The sequence below is a fragment of the Littorina saxatilis genome, linkage group LG2 (assembly GCF_037325665.1).
Source record: "Littorina saxatilis isolate snail1 linkage group LG2, US_GU_Lsax_2.0, whole genome shotgun sequence".
Lineage (NCBI taxonomy): Eukaryota > Metazoa > Mollusca > Gastropoda > Littorinimorpha > Littorinidae > Littorina > Littorina saxatilis.
The window spans coordinates 7,364,000-7,384,065 of record NC_090246.1 but is presented as its reverse complement, the minus strand read 5'-3'; the positions used below and the strand labels follow the sequence as shown (position 1 = coordinate 7,384,065).

Here is a 20,066-nt window from a genome sequence, read left to right as displayed (position 1 = left end):
CGATGTTAAAATATTTAGTCAAAACTTGACTAAATATAAAAAGGGAAATGAAGGAGATCATACCATCCTGAAGAAGGCAGTTTGTGGCTGCCGAAATATTGACAAAGAAAGATCTAACCTGGTTACTGCTGTGACCTCTTTTTGTTTAAAAAAGAAAAAAAGAAAGAACAAGTCGCGTAAGGCGAAAATACAATATTTAGTCAAGTAGCTGCCATTTTTCAGCAAGACCGTATACTCGTAGCATCGTCAGTCCACCGCTCATGGCAGCCAAAGGCAGTGAAATTGACAAGAAGAGCGGGGTAGTAGTTGCGCTAAGAAGGATAGCACGCTTTTCTGTACCTCTCTTTGTTTTAACTTTCTGAGCGTGTTTTTAATCCAAACATATCATATCTATATGTTTTTGGAATCAGGAACCGACAAGGAATAAGATGAAAGTGTTTTTAAATTGATTTGGACAATTTAATTTTGATAATAATTTTTATATATTTAATTTTCAGAGCTTGTTTTTAATCTGAATATAACATATTTATATGTTTTTGGAATCAGCAAATGATGGAGAATAAGATAAACGTAAATTTGGATCGTTTTATAAATTTTTTTTTTTTTTTACAATTTTCAGATTTTTAATGACCAAAGTCATTAATTAATTTTTAAGCCACCACGCTGAAATGCAATACCGAAGTCCGGGCTTCGTCGAAGATTACTTGACCAAAATTTCAACCAATTTGGTTGAAAAATGAGGGCGTGACAGTGCCGCCTCAACTTTCACGAAAAGCCGGATATGACGTCATCAAAGACATTTATCAAAAAAATGAAAAAAACATTCGGGGATTTCATACCCAGGAACTCTCATGTCAAATTTCATAAAGATCGGTCCAGTAGTTTAGTCTGAATCGCTCTACACACACACACACACACACGCACACACACACACACGCACATACACCACGACCCTCGTTTCGATTCCCCCTCGATGTTAAAATATTTAGTCAAAACTTGACTAAATATAATAAAGGATGATCTTATTTCATGTGAAACCCAGAGCAGATCTGTACTGATGAACACGATCGCTTAACGAGTCTTTTATCATAAAGAATAGTTTTAAAATGCAGCAAACATTTCAGAATTCAACCTCAAGGATTTAATGGTAGAATCACATGTCAATGAATTTGCAAAAACCCAAACCAGACTGCCAACATTTCTAAATCAAAACTACAAAAATTGATTACACTTAGGGTGCGTTTTAAATAGTCAAAACACCCTTACAAAGTAGAGCTTTGTCTCTTTGATTATTGTGACAACGGACTTTTTTGTGTAGACTTTGCAGAACTCCAAGCTGGTTGCTTCACTACAGTGAATCGATGTACTAACAAACCAGGATGTTAGGTCCAATTATACAATACCGAGCGATGGTACGTCCGTTTTAATTAAATTTCAATTAATGCCATATGCGCCTGAGGTGTTCAACAAAACGAAGCAATTTGCGATGACGGAGACAATTTCATTTGCCCGCGTACATATTGTGACTACTTAAAGGCACACTTCATCTCGTGAAAACTGTTGGGCTCACCATCTCAGATCGGGCCAGTCTTGTACATGGGATCAGACCACTTAGTCACATGCCAACAATGCAACCAAGGGTACTCTATATGTACATGGGATAAGACCATATCTCCACTTAGTCACATGCCAACAATGCAACCAAGGGTACTCTATATGTACATGGGATAAGACCATATCTCCACTTAGTCACATGCCAACAATGCAACCAAGGGTACTCTATATGTACATGGGATAAGACCATATCTCCACTTAGTCACATGCCAACAATGCAACCAAGGGTACTCTATATGTACATGGGATAAGACCATATCTCCACTTAGTCACATGCCAACAATGCAACCAAGGGTACTCTATATGTACATGGGATAAGACCATATCTCCACTTAGTCACATGCCAACAATGCAAAATAAGGGTACTCTATATGTACAGTGGGGTTCAGTGGATGAAATAATGTCTAAAAAAGCAAAAACTGGTGGCTTTTTAAGAAATTAATTCATCAAACAATTCCAACTTGCCGTATTAAGCAGACGGACTGTTGCATTTTGGTCTGTGAGCAGACGGGCGCAGTGGCGTAGTGGTAAGACATCGGCCTCCAAATCGGAAGGTCGTGGGTTGGAATCCCGGCCGCAGCCGCCTGGTGGGTTAAGGGTGGAGATTTTTCCGATCTCCCAGGCCAACTTATGTGCAGACCCGCTAGTGCCTTATCCCCCTACGTGTGTTCATGCAAGCACAAGACCAAGTGCGCACGGAAAAGATCCTGTAATCCATGTCAGAGTTCGGTGGGTTATAGAAAAACGAAGATACCCAGCATGATCCCCCGAAATCGGCGTATGCCCCTCAATAGCGGGGTAAAAACGGTCATACACGTACAAACCCACTCACACAAAAACATGAGTGAACGTGGGAGTTTCAGCTAGCCCATGGACGAAGAAAAAGAAGAAGGTATAATCAGCAGGTGGAGGAATGGTCGTACCCTATGTAAAAGTCTGACCAGTACTGAAACGATGAGCTGAAATGTTTCGACGAGAAGGAGTGCGCCTTCCCTTTTTACAAACGATGGTGTATTCCATCACATGTTGGACAAGAGCGTCATTCCATTTTGACACGCATATAAAAAGGTGTGTATATTCAATTAAAGTGCAATGAGTACTTCTTAGTCTTTCGAATGCGTTTAACAAGATACATTTTTATATATTTATTCGGACGCCAGGGACATAGAACCTTACAATGATACGGGAGGAACAATAACCGCAATGTAAACACTTAAAAATGTGAAAATTACGTGCAAACAAAATTATAGTTCAATGAGTACTTCTTATTCTTTCGAATGCGTTAAACAAGTAACAAAAAATAAAAGTATTTATGGAGACCAAAGGACGTTTCATTGATTCGGAAGAAACAAAACCAGCAATTTAAACACTTAATAATGTGAACATTACATGCCACAAAATGACACTAATTGGAACCACAGCCTCACGTTGACATTGATGCCAAGGTCTCTGTAGAAATCAAGTACCAATTAATGTTAGTCTAAGAGTCGGTAATACCAAGAGCCCGTCGCAATATAACCTTCGTGGTTGAAAACGACGTTAAACACCAAATAAACAAACAAACAAACAAATACCAAGAGTACTTTTTTTCTTTTTTTTTACCTCAGTTACATGCAGGTTGCTTCAACCCATATTTTTTGCTCGATTTGTTTATTCAACTTTTTTTTCTTTAGGCGGGAGCATCCTTCTTCCTTGTTTTTTTTATGAAATAATCAACCATATATATATATATATATATATAACAAAATCAAGGAAAAGAAAAGCCAAACAAAGAATGTCAAGTGGCAGCCCAAATTTTCGACCTGTTGCCAGGCCTTCCTCAGGGGCGTGTAATTCTGCGAGACGTCAATTCATGCATCAATTACTAAGCAACACAATACCATGGTTATTTTAGTTACGAATCACAAAGCAAATATTTCAAAAATAAAATTTACATTCAAGCTTAGATCTACTTTCGTTTTGATTGTAATCAAAACAAATGTACACGTGCGAATTCCAAAGTTATTACGTCAAAGGTATACGTATCTTGTAGTGACGTATTCGTCGCTGATGACGTAATTTCAAAGTTCGAACAAAATGGATACTATCTTATTCGTGCCATGAACAGGCAAAAGTATCATTCTGATGTCTCTTTAATTAAATGCGTAAGTACTTTAACACATTTGTTTATGCCAAAGGTTTGCATAAAGATACAACACTTAACCCTTCGGACAGAATACATAAACAATATGTATCTCAACTATATGAATTCGAAGATCAATAGAGAAGATACACTAAGATTTAGACATCTTCATGCTCATGAACTTTTGATAACATTCCGACAAAACATTCTTCGACGACAAATTTTTACTCTCTCTCTCTCTCTCTCTCTCTCTCTCTCTCTCTCTCTAATTCACACACACACACATACACACACACACACACACACACACACACACACACACACACACACACACACTCACACACACACACATTGCATGGTCTAAACGAAAGCTGTAATAGAGTGTTTACGGATCAGAATTGAGTCCACTCGGCACCAAAGTTTTTAATTTTGCAATCCAGAAAGACTCTCTTTTCCACCTCTCATCCCGGGTCGAACAAAAGACTCTTTCGATCACAATGCACTCCATATCACCGAGAGAATGGTCGGGCTGGTTGAAGTGCACTGTGAGAAGAGTACCTGTGTTCTTCCCAATGTGTGAGCGGTGGAGATAGAACCTTTCTCTGAGACTGTTTTGAGTCTGCCCCACGTACTGGGCACTGTGGCATTTTTTACACGAAATGAGATAGATAATGTTTTTGGTGTCACAAGAGAAGTGTTCTCTGAGAGTGAAAGTTTCACCTGTTTTACATGAATTGAATGTGGTGGACTCAATCAAGTGTTTTTCACAGATGACACATTTTTTACGCTCACACCTGAAACACCCAGGGTTGTTGTCGTGTTTAGGAGGAAGAACTGTCGGCATTAGGATATTGCGTATGCTCTTACAGTTTCTCTCCCCACAAATGGGCGTTTCAGGCAGAACGTTTTTCATGTGTTCACTCTCGCTGATCAAGCTTTCCTGCAAACCATGCAACCACTGGCCGAGGGGAGGGTTGAGTGGGTTATGATTGATGACGAAAGGGACTCTGTTTGTGGTAGTTTTTTTGCGATATGAAAGAGTCTCCTTTCTGATTTTAGCTGTAGCTTTCCTCCTGCCATCTTTAACAGTCTTTTTGCTGTACCCCCTGGCAAAAAACTGTCTCTCCATCTCATCGCACCTTTGTTGAAATTGCTCCTCTTCTGAGCAGAGTCTTCTGAGTCTCAGAAATTGTGAGTATGGCAAATTTCTTTTTACGTGAGCTGGGTGACACGAGTTTTGGCACAGGTAGGCATGGCTGTCGGTAGGTTTAGAGTACAGGTCAGTCTGAAGGTATCCATCCTTCAGACTGACTGAAATGTCTAGAAAGGAGACTCTTTCTAACGATGAGTGGTGAGTGAATTTGATGGTAGGATGAAGGGAGTTGATGTGTTTTAGGAATGTGTCTAGGTCATCATCTGTTCCTGTCCAAAGCATAAAGATGTCATCAATGTATCTTCTCCATAGTTCAGAGTTAACATGTACTGGACTTTGTTGGAATAGTTTTCTTTCCAGTGCGGCCATGAACAGGTTAGCCACAGATGGTGCCATTGGTGTCCCCATCGCTGTTCCGTGAATCTGTTGGTACACTTCTTCCTCAAATGTGAAGACATTGTTAGTTAGTACGTGATCAGCAACTTTCACAATAGTCTCTGTTGGTGGCCGATCACCCTGTGGTCTGGAATCTAGCTCTTCCTTGATAGCTGTCTTCATGTCCGAGTGAGGAATGTTAGTATACAATCCAACAACATCAACCGTGACTAGTTTAGTGTTTTCCGGAAAGGGTCCGTGCTGGTTATTCCACTGGTCTATAGTGTTCAACATGTCTGTGGTGTCCTGGATGTAGCTAGGGACGCTTTTCACACAATCTTGCAACCAGTGGTCAACCAACTTTGATAGCTTTTCTGTTGGTCCGTTCACACCATATATATATATATATATATATATATATATATATATATATATATATATATATATATATATATATATATATATATATATATATATATATGTATAGGTTACAACACGAGTGGTTTTTTATATGGCTTGTATTTCAGTCAAGACCCAGCGGATGAATATCATCGGGAGACACGAGCCTCTGGCGAGTGGCTCTCGATTGATATTCCCGCTGGGTCTTGACTGAAATACAAGCCATATAAAAAACCACGAGTGTTGTAATCTGTATATCCCATTCTACCATCAAACACAAAGTGTAGACTACTAGCGGCACTGTTGCGATCTGTGCAGGGTAAAACTGTTGCCAGCGAGACTTAGCCCTTTTGCAACCTTAAACTAAGTGACCGTCGCTGAAAAAATAAAACGAATGAGTGCATCGATAAGTACGCGGTAACACTACTTTCAGACCATTTAAAAGCTTTAAGTAAAGGTTCATAAGTTGCAAGAAAGTAATGAAGTCGAATAGAAATTAATTTAGTTGAAGCGCACAATTCTTTTGTTTTGCGTTTCAGGTCGGCAGAACGGGCGAAACGGGTTTGGGACCCATTTGGCTTACTCGATTCAGAATCGATTCCACGTTGTTTTTCTCGAACGTGTGTAATTAGGCTTATTGACAGAGAAGCAAATTTTAGGGAACAAATATGTAGGTTTAGATTTAACCATTTGCTCCCTATTTGAAATGTATCTACGTGATAAACTGTTTTGCGAGTGTGTTTGCATGGATGAACTTAAACTGGTATCCGGGTGTGAGGAAAACGCGACCGACACGTCTGTCACCGCCGATTGATTGCATTTTGAAGGAATATGACTGGATTACGGAAAAAATATGTGGACTTACTGCAGAGCCAGGCAAAAGAGTAGACTTGCTCGCAAAACACGTGAAACAGCCGATGTTTGATAGCTGAAGGCGCACACCAAAACACACTACCGACAGATTCTCAAAAGTCGTCTGCTAACGATGCAAGGGGAGGGTACTCGTGTTTTTGTTTTGGTTCGCTAGCATCTGGTTATCTTGTAAGTTGAATGTTCGTTTTTTTCGACCTGCATTGCTTTCATAATGAAAGAAACTTTTGCTTATTGCATCTCATACATCAGATCAGTTCTGAGATTCATTTTTGCGTGCAACTGATATGGTTTTCTGAGCCGTGCAATACGATTTTAGAACTTCATACAAATGTGTCACATTGTTCGGCGCGAGGTTAAAGGTCGGGAGGAAAGTAGTCCTTTGCCCAAATCGGAATCTGCACTATCATATATTTTTTGGAGTCCATGATGTATTTATTGAGCTATAAAAATACAACATATATACCCATACTGAAGTAACAGAGACAAAGAAGGGAGGTCATGGGATATATATATATATAGATTTTAACAAATCTCGGAAGAAAGTCTCTGCTGACTTTCAATTGTTTCTTTCACAATTTCTGATGTTTTATATATATATATATATATATATATACTTTTAAAATGTCTTGGATCTGGGGACATCTGTAAGTGTGAGAGCGTGGATCTGGGAACATTCTGTGGTTATGGGAACATTAGCATGTTCTCATATCCAAGGTAACCTCAAAATGTAATTTTCGTGTTCAGCTTGACCATTGAGGGGTTTTAACTCGTGTTCCCAAAAGCATTTGAGTTCTGACTTGGTTGTCCCCCTTCCCTTGCTACAGATCTCTGCATCGTCAAACAATCTCTTCTGAGCTTTTAGCATTCTTGTGCTTACGACACTAAAAAAAAAAAAAAAATTATCTCTCTCTCTCTTTTTTTTTTTAACATTGCTGTGTAAAATAAAACTGTAAAATAACTATTTTACAGGTTTATTTCACAAGTTTATCTTATATTTTCTGAACATTTGGAAATAATTGCTTTACCTCAGTGAAATATTTATTATTGTTTAGAGCGTAAGCGATAAGCGATCCGGGCCTTTTCAAGAAATCTGAACAATGAACATGGTCGCTGCATGGGATTTTTTTCCCTTTCGTACAATCAGGCACACCACTCGTACAGGTAAGCCTTAGATTTTATGTAGCGCACTTTATAAGAACAGTGTTATATCTATTTATTTGAGTTAGGCATTGAAGATTTGAGAGGGCTTCTTCGCATCGAAGGAGTCTCTTCTGAGTGGGAATTCCGCTGTGAATTGATAGTTCTGCTCAATGGCTGTCTAATCGGCCCTCGAAGGCAATCACTGAAGTGAAGTGCACCGGGAGTGACTATTGCAACGACTGTCGTGTCCAGCGTTGTGTTTGTCAATGAGGTTCTTGAAAGCATTTGTACTGGGAGCCCGTTTAATGTTAGTTGTTAGTTTGTTCCAGTCATTTGTAACTCTATAGCTGAAAGCAAATTTTCTTGTATTGTTATTATCATGTCTTTCTTTTTGTATTTTGTCAGTACTGTTACGTGTTACAACAATGTTAGTCTGCGGTGATTTAAAAAAGAAATCTTTGTTAGTGTCATCAATGTCGTTAAATATTATATACGCTTGTATTAGGTCCCCTCTCTTTCTTCTTGCCTTTAGTGTAGGCAAAGTCAAGTATCTTAGTCTCTCTTCATATGTGTAGTCTTTTATTTCGTAAATCAGTTTAGTAGCTCTTCTTTGGACTCTTGCGATTGATGTTGATTGGCGTACTAGTCTCGGAAACCAGGCAGGATTGCCGTATTCTAGATGAGGTCGTACTAGTGTACACTCCACTCTCTGTTCCAGGAGGCTGTTCTCTGAAAATCCACCAGTACCTAGGAATGGCAGTGACACTGTACTCTAGGACCAACACAGCTAGTGTTTCAAATGTTACCTTTTTGTTTCAGGAGTCCTTGAATATTCTAGTCATTTTTCCCCATTTATTTTAAGTTCATATCATATTTGACAAATAGGTGGCGTGATCTAACCATGTTTACCTGGTTGATTCTGACGGTTGGCAGTTTAAGTTTCTGGCAATTGCCAAAGTTGAACGTTTATTGTCATTAAATGGCAAAATTAATTTGAAGTCACGTTATAACTTATTGTGGAAAATCAGCTCCCTCTCTCTCTCTTTCCCCTCCCACACTCACACACAAACACACACACATGCGTGTGTGCTGACACAAATTTGTGATTTACTTTAAAATTAACAAGGGTGCCGCGGTCAATTGTAGACGGTAAGACCTATTACTTTTTTAAAGCCAGGACATTTGGACCTATTGATTTCTTACGGTCAGGTCCAAATGACCTATTGTCCTCTAACGCTGGCAGCAACACTGATGTAGATGAAATATTCATGAGGACGTCCCTCTGCAATATTATCCCAGCTATCTAAATAGACTGGAAGAACAAAAAGTGATTGCATGGAGACCTGATCAGAAATAGAGGGTTATAACTGACATTTATCTGCAATTAAATTGCTTTAAACTGACGGTTGCCAAATTGGGTTGTGAGTGAAGCGTAGCTCTGGCTTGTCACTCACTTCCACTACACATAAATGCGCGCAAGGATTTAGTTCTTCAAACATTTCTGCTTTCTGTAGCTATGCAGGGTTTGTGGATGTGGAACGTGGGAATATTACAGTTTGGAAGGTGAGGATTCTGATAGACTCGATGCAAATTGTCCGAACTATAGCTATGGCGTGCCCCTTTAATAGCTCATAATGATTAGCCAAATATGGAAAGGCAAAACTAGATTCAAGTAGCTGAAAATTGAAACACGAATGGCGGCTTGATTGAAACTTTACGAAATGGAAATCCTGTGTTTTCCAACACATGAATGTACAAATCAGTGTTTTGGGTCTACAGAACACGACAAATCCCGTCCAAGTCCACTTCAACACAACTTCACAAGCCCATGTCTTCAGAACTTCGCAATTCCATGTGTATACGAGACCACGAAAGTCACACATTGGCTGGATTCATGTCCTGACGACATATCTGTGGTAAGTTTAAAGGCTGTCTCCATGGTAAAAAAAAATACTGAAATAACCATTTGTTTCTCTTTCTTCTTTCAATTTAATGACTTATGCGCTAGAGTTCGTATTCAATATGTTCCAGTGAAGATAATGACTCACTTTTCTAACCCGTATTCTCAAAAGCTCGGGAGAAAACGAAAGAAAATAATGTCCCTCTCCGGAAGTGACGTGTGGCTGGTGGCTTGATTCGGCCTTCCGCCATTTTGACAGAGATGGGAGAGTGAACCACAGCTTCGCGTAACAATCTGAACACGCATGCCGCATCAAGTTGTCAATAGACAACCACTGATGTTGATAAAGTAAGAGATCTGTCTTACATAATTGAGTTTCGGCGCTGTTTGGTTGCAAAGAAATGTGCGCAGTCTATATCACAAGTAGGTTTGGAAAGTGCATTTTCCGATGATATCGACGCAGCTAAGTATCAGGATCAGGAATATTGCGTCGCGGAACCTTTCAGATTATGACGCAATGTTGGCAAGAGAGCGCCTCGCCTAGCCCTACTTAAAACGATTTAAAACCTATCATTTTGGAATTTGTTCTCTTCCATAAAAAGTCTGAAGTCCATTGCTACTAAATTAAATAGCCTCTGGACTTATTTGAAAAATACACCCTTTCCTAATAGTTTTCTTAGTGCTGGCAATCAATAGTACTAGTAATGAGAGGGATGCACGACTCGTACCCTTTGATGACAGTGAGGGGCGACATTTGTATTGTTGTAGGCTATAATACAAATGTCGCCCCTCACTGTCATTAGGGCTAAATGTCACTTTTGTTAACTCCTTCATGATACGAACCCACCTTACTGTCACGGGACGCAGGGGTGGCCACATTTTTGTCAATTCAGCTTTCCCCGGGTATGTAACATGTCATTTTTAACTTACCCGCACAAAAATCAGGTTACCCACAATCTGAATGCAAAAACTCGTCCCCACCCCTACACACAGTCATGGAGTTGCGCTCACGCACACTCCACTGTCGAAATCTAACCAAGGAAATTCGTCCTTCCATTCTGGCAAAAACCTTCTGACACGTTTTGATCTGTCGCAGTGTCGATTCTAGACCGCGCATTCCCGCAAATATGAAAGAAATCCCGCAAAAATAAAATTTGGATGCGCGCCTTTTCACGCAAAGAAATACCAATTCCCGCATTTTCAAACATCTTGTGCATGCGCGATATAATAAATATAATTTCGTCAAACAGCCCAGCGTTGCAGATCGTAAGCGCTTGCAATCTTTTTGAGACAAGTGAGGCCCTGACAAGGATGTTTACATTTACCTATGTTTTCAAAAGTTACATTTTCCCTAAACATCCTTATCAGGGCCTCACTTGTCTCAAAAAGATTCACTTTTTCTCCCACAAGTCTTTGCTTCCCTTTGTGGTCACTTCCTGTTTTACATTCAAAATGGCCACCACGATAAGTGAAAGCGTGGATTTTTTCAAGAATGGAGACCCATGTGCAAATCAGCTTGACGACAAGTTGCCAAGTGAGGCAAAACATCCAAATAAATGGTCTTGGAAGTGGATGAAGGAGTTAGATTCTCAAAAAAGATAATGGAGTTTATGATTAAGAAGTTTCTGTTGTGCATGCAACGATGAAATTACATACACCTGACTTCACTCTTCAGGCAAGAAAGCCATCAGGAACCATACGTTGGTTCTCTCTCTCTCTCTCTCTCTCTCTCTCTCTCTCTCTCTCTCTCTCTCTCTCTCTCTCTTTGAAGTCTCTCTCTCTCTCTTTGAAGTCTCTCTCTCTCTCTCTCTCTCTCTCTCTCTCTCTTTGAAGTCGTGGGGGCAATGACGGCCTCCGGGATGCCACAGATTCCATCCTCCCCCAGCCTAGAGACTGGGACTTTTTGTTCTTATTTACGATAGAGTGACATAAATCAATAATTAGCAAAGATTCTATAATTTTAAACTAATCTTTGTTTCAGTTGGTCATGGTGATTTGGGCAATGACAACACCGGCATCGTGGGTGATTTGGGCAGCGATGACCCCTCCGTCAAGGATTGCGACGTGACGAGCACACATGCAGAACCGCTTGGTATGTTTATACCGCCACCATCATAAGTGACGGTTTCTGAGACTTCCACTACTCGTGCAGAACTTCTGATTGGAGAAACTCGAGGTCAAAGCTTGTTCCCAAATGTTCTTATTATTATTTCACATTGCTCAACATCCAGTTAGCAACACAGGCTAGATGTTAAGCAACGTGAAATAATAATAACACATTTTGGGACAAACTTTGACCTGTAGTTTCTCCAATCAGAAGCTTCTGCACGAGTAATGGAAGTCGCAGAAACCGCCACAATATTATTTAAATTTTATTTATATATAGATGCTACATGTCGGGTTCATCTACGGGGCTAGTGACAGACCGCCAATGATGTTTTTTGTTGTTTTTTAGTTGGCAGCATGGGGATATCTTGAGAAGGCTCTCCGTAGTCGGCTAGACGTTAAGCAATGCTAATAATAATAATAATAGCACTTGAGCAAAGAGCTAAAACATTTCGAGGTACGGTAGAGTGTTTGACATAAATAATAATAATAATACGAATATTTATAACGCGCACATATCTCCCCAACAGGCGACTCAAGGCGCACATACACTCATTCACACACACGGAGACTTAAAGTCACCAACACACACACACCAGCAACCATTAAAATATGTACAGTTATTCAAGGTGGGATGGACAATGATAATGGACAACAGGAGGGGGGAACATGTACACAGGGAGATAGTGATCAAGGGGGAGGTCGTAGAGAAGGTAGAGCAGTATAGGTATTTGGGGGTGATTATAGACAATAAGTTGACATGGAAACCAAACTCTGATGCCCTTGTGAAGAAACTCCACTCTCGCCTGTACTTTTTGAGAAAACTCAGGTCTTTTAACATCTGCAGACAAGAAATCCTTCAGATGTTTTACACTTCAACGTGCAATAGTGTGTTGTACTTTGGCTCCGTGTGTTGGGGTGGCAACATCAACAAGCAAGACAGGGATAGATTAGATAAATTCATCAGGAAAGCAAGTGGGGTGGTTGGGAGGAAGCAGGACAATTTCACATCAACACATGAACGACGACTGACTGACAAGGTACAGAAGATTTTGGCTGACGACTCGCACCCACTCAGACCGGAATTTGACAGTAGACGGACAGACAGGAGCAACAGATTCAGACAACCAACCGCAAGATCCACACGCTACAGAAATTCGTTCATTCCATCTGCAATTCACATCTTCAATTCTCAGGTGGGGCGGTAGATGCTGGTGTTGTCGCTCTGATGCACGGGGTCAGTGTTCTGTATTGTTTCAGTATTGTTGATTTTGTTTTGCATGATTATATACTCTTATTCTACTCTCTTAGACAATATGTGATAACCGGCAAGGTGCTGACTTTCTTTTGTGCATTGTTGATGGTGAATGCATGTTAATTTATTTTTAATATACTTTCTTATGTGATAACCAATGTGCTATATTTTCTCAGGACAAAGAACAAATGTTTATTTTGAATGTTTTATGTATGTTATTATTACGGACACAAACGCTCAGCAATGTAATTTCTCTTTTAGAGATTAATAAAGTTATTGTATTGTATTGTATTGTATTGGGGTGGGCAGTGTAGAATGCATGGATTATGTGGAAAAAAGGAATGTCTTGAGTGCAGATTTGAATGATTCGAGGGACTGTTGTTGACGGAGGGGGAGAGGTAGTGTGTTCCATTGGCTAGGTGCTTGGAAAGAAAATGAGCGTTGACCTGCTGTTTTGAGTTTGGTGTGGGGGATGTTGAGCTTGAGGGAGTCGGCAGATGATCTGAGTGCTCGTGAAGGGACATAGAGAGAGAGAGAGTCGGAGAGATAGGCAGGGGCGAGACCATGGAGGCATTTGTAGGTGAGAGTGTTGATTTTGTATGTGATACGGGCAGGAACGGGCAACCAGTGGAGCTGATTTAGGAGGGGGGTGATATGATCTCCCTTTTTCTTTCGTAAGGCAAGACGGGCAGAGCTATTTTGAATGCGTTGGAGACGAGAGATAGAAGAAGAGGGAAGACCCGCCAAGAGAGAGTTACAATAGTCAAGACGTGAGAGAATGGTGGACGTGACCAGTTTGGCGGTAGCATCTGTGGTGAGGTACTTGCGGATAGTGGCGATGCGGCGGAGTTGGAAGTAGCAGGTGCGAGAGACAGAAGAGATGTGTTGTTTCATGGAAAGGGTGTTGTCTAGAGTGACTCCGAGGTTTTTGACAGCAGAAGACAGAGGGACAGAAGAGTCAGAGAGTTGAAGAGAGTCGGAAGTGGCTTTGGAGAGTTTGGATGTAGTGCCTACTAGGATAGCTTCAGTTTTGTTGCTATTGAGCTGAAGTTTGATTTCTGTCATCCAATTCTGCACGTCAGTGATAGTGTCAGAGATAGAGGAAAGAAGAGATTCAGACTGGTCAGGGGAAGAGCTGTTGTGAAGTTGAGAGTCGTCGGCAAAAGAGTGGTGGAGAACGTTGTGTCGGTCAAGGATGTGGTCAAGAGGTTGAGTGTAGAGAGTAATTAGTACAGGCCCAAGGACTGAGCCCTGAGGGACTCCGCACTCAAGCCTGATGGGGTCAGAGTTCAGTTTGTCAATCGAAACAGTCTGGTAGCGGTCGGTGAAATAAGAAGAGAACCAAGAAAGAGCTGTGCTATGGATACCAAAGGTGTACTGAAGGCGTTGAAGGAGGATGTTGTGGTCGACTGTGTCAAAGGCCGCTGATAGATCAAGTAGAGCGACGGCAGAGATTTCAGCTTGGTCAGTGGCAAGGAGGAGATCAGTAGTGATTTTGAGAAGGGCAGTTTCGGTGGAGTGGTGAGGACGATAGGCAGATTGAAGCGGAGAGAGAAGATTGTTGCAAAGAAGGTGAGAGTTGAGTTGTTTTAGGACGACTCTTTCAAGGAGTTTGGAGATGAAGGAAAGGTTTGAGACAGGGCGGTAGTTGCTGAGAGTGTTTGGGTCGAGCGATGGTTTCTTCAGTAGATGTTTGACAATAGCAGTCTTAAAGGAGTTGGGGACAGTGCCTGTTTGCAGAGAAGTGTTGATGATTTTGAGAATAGAAGGGAGGAGTTCAGGAAGACAGTCAGAGTAGAGTTGTGTGGGAAGAGGGTCAAGGTCACAGGTTTTCAAGGTCATTTCTTTGAGGACTTTCTCCAGGTCAGTGAGAGTGAGAGGCTGAAAGTGTGTGAAGGGAGTGCCTGTAAATGCAGGAGAAGTTTCAGAGTTTTGGTGTGGGATTTTGTCTAGTTTGTCACGGATGGTTTGGATCTTGTTATGGAAGTAATCAGAGAAAGCTTGCGACAGTTTGGAGGGGTCGATGTTGTTGGGCAAGGGAGAAGCAGAAGAGCAGCCAACAAGGTCATTCACTGTGGAGAAGAGTGTTTTGGCAGAGGTTGTTTCACAGATTTTGGTGCTGTAGTGCGATTGTTTGGCGTCTGCGATGAGTGTCTGAGCATGTTCCATTTGCTTGTTGTAAATCTGTCTGTCAACTACCAGCTTTGAGGTTCGCAACTTCCTCTCTGCTCGGCGACGCAACTGTTTTGTATACTTAACTTCAGCTGTGATCGAGGGTGCAGAAGGCCAATCTACGATGAGTTTGGTTTTTGCGGGTGCATGTTCGTCAAGAAGTGTGCTGAGAGTGGAGTCGTAATGACGTACAGGGTCTGAGGATACCGGAGGATCAAGCAGTCGGCGGGCTGCTTCTGCGCGAAATGTGTCAGTGTTAACTTCTTTGAGGTTACGGCGGACTACGCGCTTTTTCTGTTTGGATGGTTTGGCCATCTTAAGAGAGAACAAAACTGCAGAATGATCGGATCTGAGGTAGTCATTCAGCAGGATGTCGTACACCAGGTCAGTGGACTCGTGGGTGACAATCCAGTCAATGATGTGTGTTTTGCGTGTGGGAGCGTCTACATGCTGTTTGAGGTCGTGACAGTCAAGAAGGTCCATCGTCTGTCTTGTGTCGGTGTTATAAATCAACAATAAGCAAAGATTCTATAATTTTAAACTAATCTTTGTTTCAGTTGGTCATGGTGATTTGGGCAATGACAACACCGGCATCGTGGGTGATTTGGGCAATGACGACACTGGCATCGTGGGTGATTTGGGCAATGAAGACACTGGCATCGTGGGTGATTTGGGCAATGACGACACTGGCATCGTGGGTGATTTGGGCAATGACGACACCGGCATCGTGGGTGATTTGGGCAATTCGTGGCTGATTTGGGCAATGACGACACCGGCATCGTGGCTGATTTGGGCAATGACGACACCGGCATCGTGGGTGATTTGGGCAATGACAACACCGGCATCGTGGGTGATTTGGGGAGCGATGACTCCTCCGTCAAGGATTGCGACTACACATGTCGCACACATGCAGAACCGCTTGGTATGTTTATACCGCCACCATCATATGTGACGGTTTCTGCGACTTCCAAAACTCGTGCAGAATCTTCTGATTGGAGAAATTCGAGTTCAAAGTTTGTTTAAAAAAAATATGTTATTTTACATTGCTCAACGTCAAGTTAGCAACATTTTGGTACATACTTTGACCTCTAGTTTCTCCAATCAGACGCTTCTGCGCGAGTAATGGAAGTCGCAGAAACCGCCACAATATTATTTAAATTTTATTTATATATAGATGCTACATGTCGGGTTCTAGTGGACATACTCTTATAATATCTAAATACTTTTGCTACTACTAATAACATGCATTGTTTATTACCTAATTAAAGGCTCCCGCAGTGGGGCACTGCGGTTAAGAAATTAAAGGCCCCTCCTGTTTTTGGAACCGCAGGAGCTTTCTAGTTTGCTGTTAGGTAGATTTTTGGTTCCTCTTTCCTGTCATGCTCTCTTTTTTTTTTCTTCATGAATTCTTTTCTTTTTTCTGCCTTAATCTTGCTCATTCACCTGTATTTTTTCCAAAAATCTCTTCTCTTGCCGCTTGTCTCGCGATTCATGTATAGTTTAATCTGTTAGTGTTCTGATGTAAGTCCAGCAGTAGATAGGTTAAGCCTATTTTAACATACTGGAAACTGGTAATCTTCCAGTAGGTATTAATTTAGTTTTACTAAAGCCTGCTGGGACACAAGTAATGGGTTAGTGCATTTGTAAACAGGAATCGCTTGACAAGTGGCCCCCTTCATCCCCCCCTTCCTCGTCCTGATATGGCTCTGCGTAGTCGGCTGGACGTTAAGCAAAAAATAAACAAACAAAAAAAAAATAATTAAAGGCAGAGGTCGACAAAGCTCATGAAGACAAGCGTAAATTCAAGCTGGTCTCATGCTGAAATACAAACTTTAATAAATGGTTTTGGGCATCTCCTTCAAAAAGGCATGTATCCGTCAGGGAAGATAATTCAAGCCGCAATTAACCAAAATACTTGTCTCAACAATAGAACATGTATGAATGTGCGAACAAAGCTTCAGCACTAAATGAAGACACGGTTTTAAGATGGACTAGCTGAAGTTGTGGGCAAAGACAGCATGTTGTTGCTTTTTGGCGAAAGCTTACTGAAGAAATATGGACCAGCTAGAAAAAATGACATAGCACAGAGATTGAGACAACTTGCTGGCCTGTTGGTGCAATATGTAGAGCAAACCTATTCATTACATCTTACCATATAACAGTGGCACAGGCACGGTTGGCCTAGTGGTAAGGCGTCCGCCCCGTGATCGGGAGGTCGTGGGTTCGAACCCCGGCCAGGTCATACCTAAGACTTTAAAATTGGCAATCTAGTGGCTGCTCCGCCTGGCGTCAGGCATTATGGGGTTAGTGCTAGGACTGGTTGGTCCGGTGTCAGAAGAATGTGACTGGGTGAGACATGAAGCCTGTGCTGCGACTTCTGTCTTGTGTGCTGCGACTTCTGTCTTGTGTGTGGCGCACGTTATATGTCAAACCAGCACCGCCCTGATATGGCCCTTCGTGGTCGGCTGGGCGTTAAGCAAAAAAAAACCACAATATAACAGGGGCTCATTTTGAAATTGAGGTTGTCAAGAGGAATGTAATCGGACATTTTTCAAACTAATCGCACCATCGATGCAAACTGCACGCACTCGCACAAATAAATGAAATCTACACACAGCAACACCGACAGCTTTAAATGATTTTAATGTCATTAAAACGGTTTAAACCCAAATAAAATTGAATGAAATCTCACAGATAAATTTACAATGACTATCTGTCTTGCTTGAAGAAAAGAAAAAAACGAAAAGGGAGTGGAACACGGCAACACACATTCTGAGTCACTCCAGGAGCTTCAACAGAAACACAGGTGACGATCGCGGAATGTTGATGTTGAGAACGTCTGACGCATGCAGTATGCGTGCGGTAGCTATTTTCCGCGAAACCCTGCGGAACCCCGGGGGTACCCCGCGAAACCCCGCTTCGGCTTCCGTAATAAGAAAACATTTTGTACCGGTGTCTTAGAGTTTAATAGCTGACAAGGAAATTGAGTAACAAAATAGCGATAAGTCCGACCCCGAAATGAGACCCTGATGTAATACTATTATTTGCTGGGCTATACAAGTTATGTAGGTATGCATGCATGACCCTGGGTCTTGCTGTATGACTGGGAATTGCAGATATGTTCTTCAAAAGATGATGCCGTGTCTGAAGCATCAATATAAACGCTTATAGCTCACAGCTGAAAAGAACACTTCCTTACTAGTACGAAACCAAATGACAAACTATCAATTTGAATACAACACAGCTTCATAAGAACTGCTCAAACAAGGACCAATAAAAGAGAAAACTGAAGACCGTGGCCTTAATCTTACAAGTTTGAAGTTAAAACAAGTTTTGCAAACAATACATGTGAAAGAATGTTGTTATGCCTGAATATTTAAAAAAATTAGTTAGTGTTCCCAGAAACTTGAAATTTGGCATTGTTGTTTATATGTCGACCTAGTACCCAAATATATATAGACATTCTGGAAAACGTTATTTGTTTAGGAATATGGGGAACGTGGATATGGGGACCTTATTAATATTATGTTTTCACATATATATTTAAATCCTAAACAAATAACGTTTTCCAGAATGTCTATATATATTTGGGTACTAGGTCGACATATAAACCACAGTGCGAAATTTCAACTTTCTGGATGTTCTATGTACCATTGTTAAATATCTAGTTATAAGTTCTTTTTTAGTTATACTTTTAAAACGACAAGACATGAACATGTATGTCCTTTTTTTTAATTTTTTTTTTTATTGTTGTTATGTTTGTTTGTGTGTGTGTTGATCGATTTAATTTTTTTTTAAAGTTAGTGTTCCCAGAAACTTGTATTATATATATAATAAAAGTTTCTGGGAACACTAACTAATTTTTTTAATATTCAGGCATAACAACATTCTGTCACATGTATTGCTTGCAAAACTTGTTTTAACTTCAAACTTGTAAGATTAAGGCCACGGTCTTCAGTTTTCTCTTTTATTGGTCCTTGTTTGAGCAGTTCTTATGAAGCTAACTCTGACACCAGCCGGTTATTTGGGAACTCGTTTTCAACTGCTTGCAGAAAGTTGAAATTTGTCATTGTGGTTTATATGTCGACTTAGTACCCAAATATAAAAAGACATTCTGGAAAATGTTATTTGTAGGATTTAAATATATATATATGAAAACATAATAAGGTCCCCATATCCACGTTCCCAAAAACCTTGTCTGAATATAATAATATATATAATAAATGTTTCTGGGAACACTAACTTTTTTTTTAATATTCAGGCATAACAACATTCTTTCACATGTTTTGTTTGCAAAACTTGTTTTAACTTCAAACCTGTAAGATTAAGGCCACGGTCTTCAGTTTTCTCTTTTATTGGTCCTTGTTTGAGCAGTTCTTATGAAGCTGTTTTGTATTCAAATTGATAGTTTGTCATTTGGTTTCGTACTAGTAAGGAAGTGTTCTTTTCAGCTGTGAGCTATAAGCGTTTATATTGATGCTTCAGACACGGCATAATCTTTTGAAGAACATATCTGCAATTCCCAGTCATACAGCAAGACAAAAATTGGCTCTTTGCAGTCTGCTGGGCTATACGCGATATGTTATGTATGTATGCATGGCCCTGGGTCTTGCTGTACGACCCTGGGTCTTGCTGTACGACCCTGGGTCTTGCTGTACGACCCTGGGTCTTGCTGTACGGCCCTGGGTCTTGCTGTACGACCCTGGGTCTTGCTGTACGGCCCTGGGTCTTGCTGTACGACCCTGGGTCTTGCTGTACGGCCCTGGGTCTTGCTGTACGGCCCTGGGTCTTGCTGTACGGCCCTGGGTCTTGCTGTACGACCCTGGGTCTTGCTGTACGACCCTGGGTCTTGCTGTACGGCCCTGGGTCTTGCTGTACGGCCCTGGGTCTTGCTGTACGACCCTGGGTCTTGCTGTACGACCCTGGATCTTGCTGTACGACCCTGGGTCTTGCTGTA

The 20,066-nt window shown here is 41.1% G+C and overlaps 1 long non-coding RNA gene across 1 annotated transcript; it reads left to right on the top strand.

The window, feature by feature from the left end:
* Window positions 1–7,141: 7,141 nt before the first annotated feature.
* LOC138958090 (uncharacterized) lies at window positions 7,142–19,825 on the top strand. Its single transcript, XR_011453291.1, has 4 exons — window positions 7,142–7,697; window positions 9,456–9,592; window positions 11,558–11,668; window positions 15,667–19,825. It is a non-coding gene; the product is annotated as an uncharacterized lncRNA (long non-coding RNA).
* The last annotated feature ends 241 nt before the right edge of the window (window positions 19,826–20,066 follow it).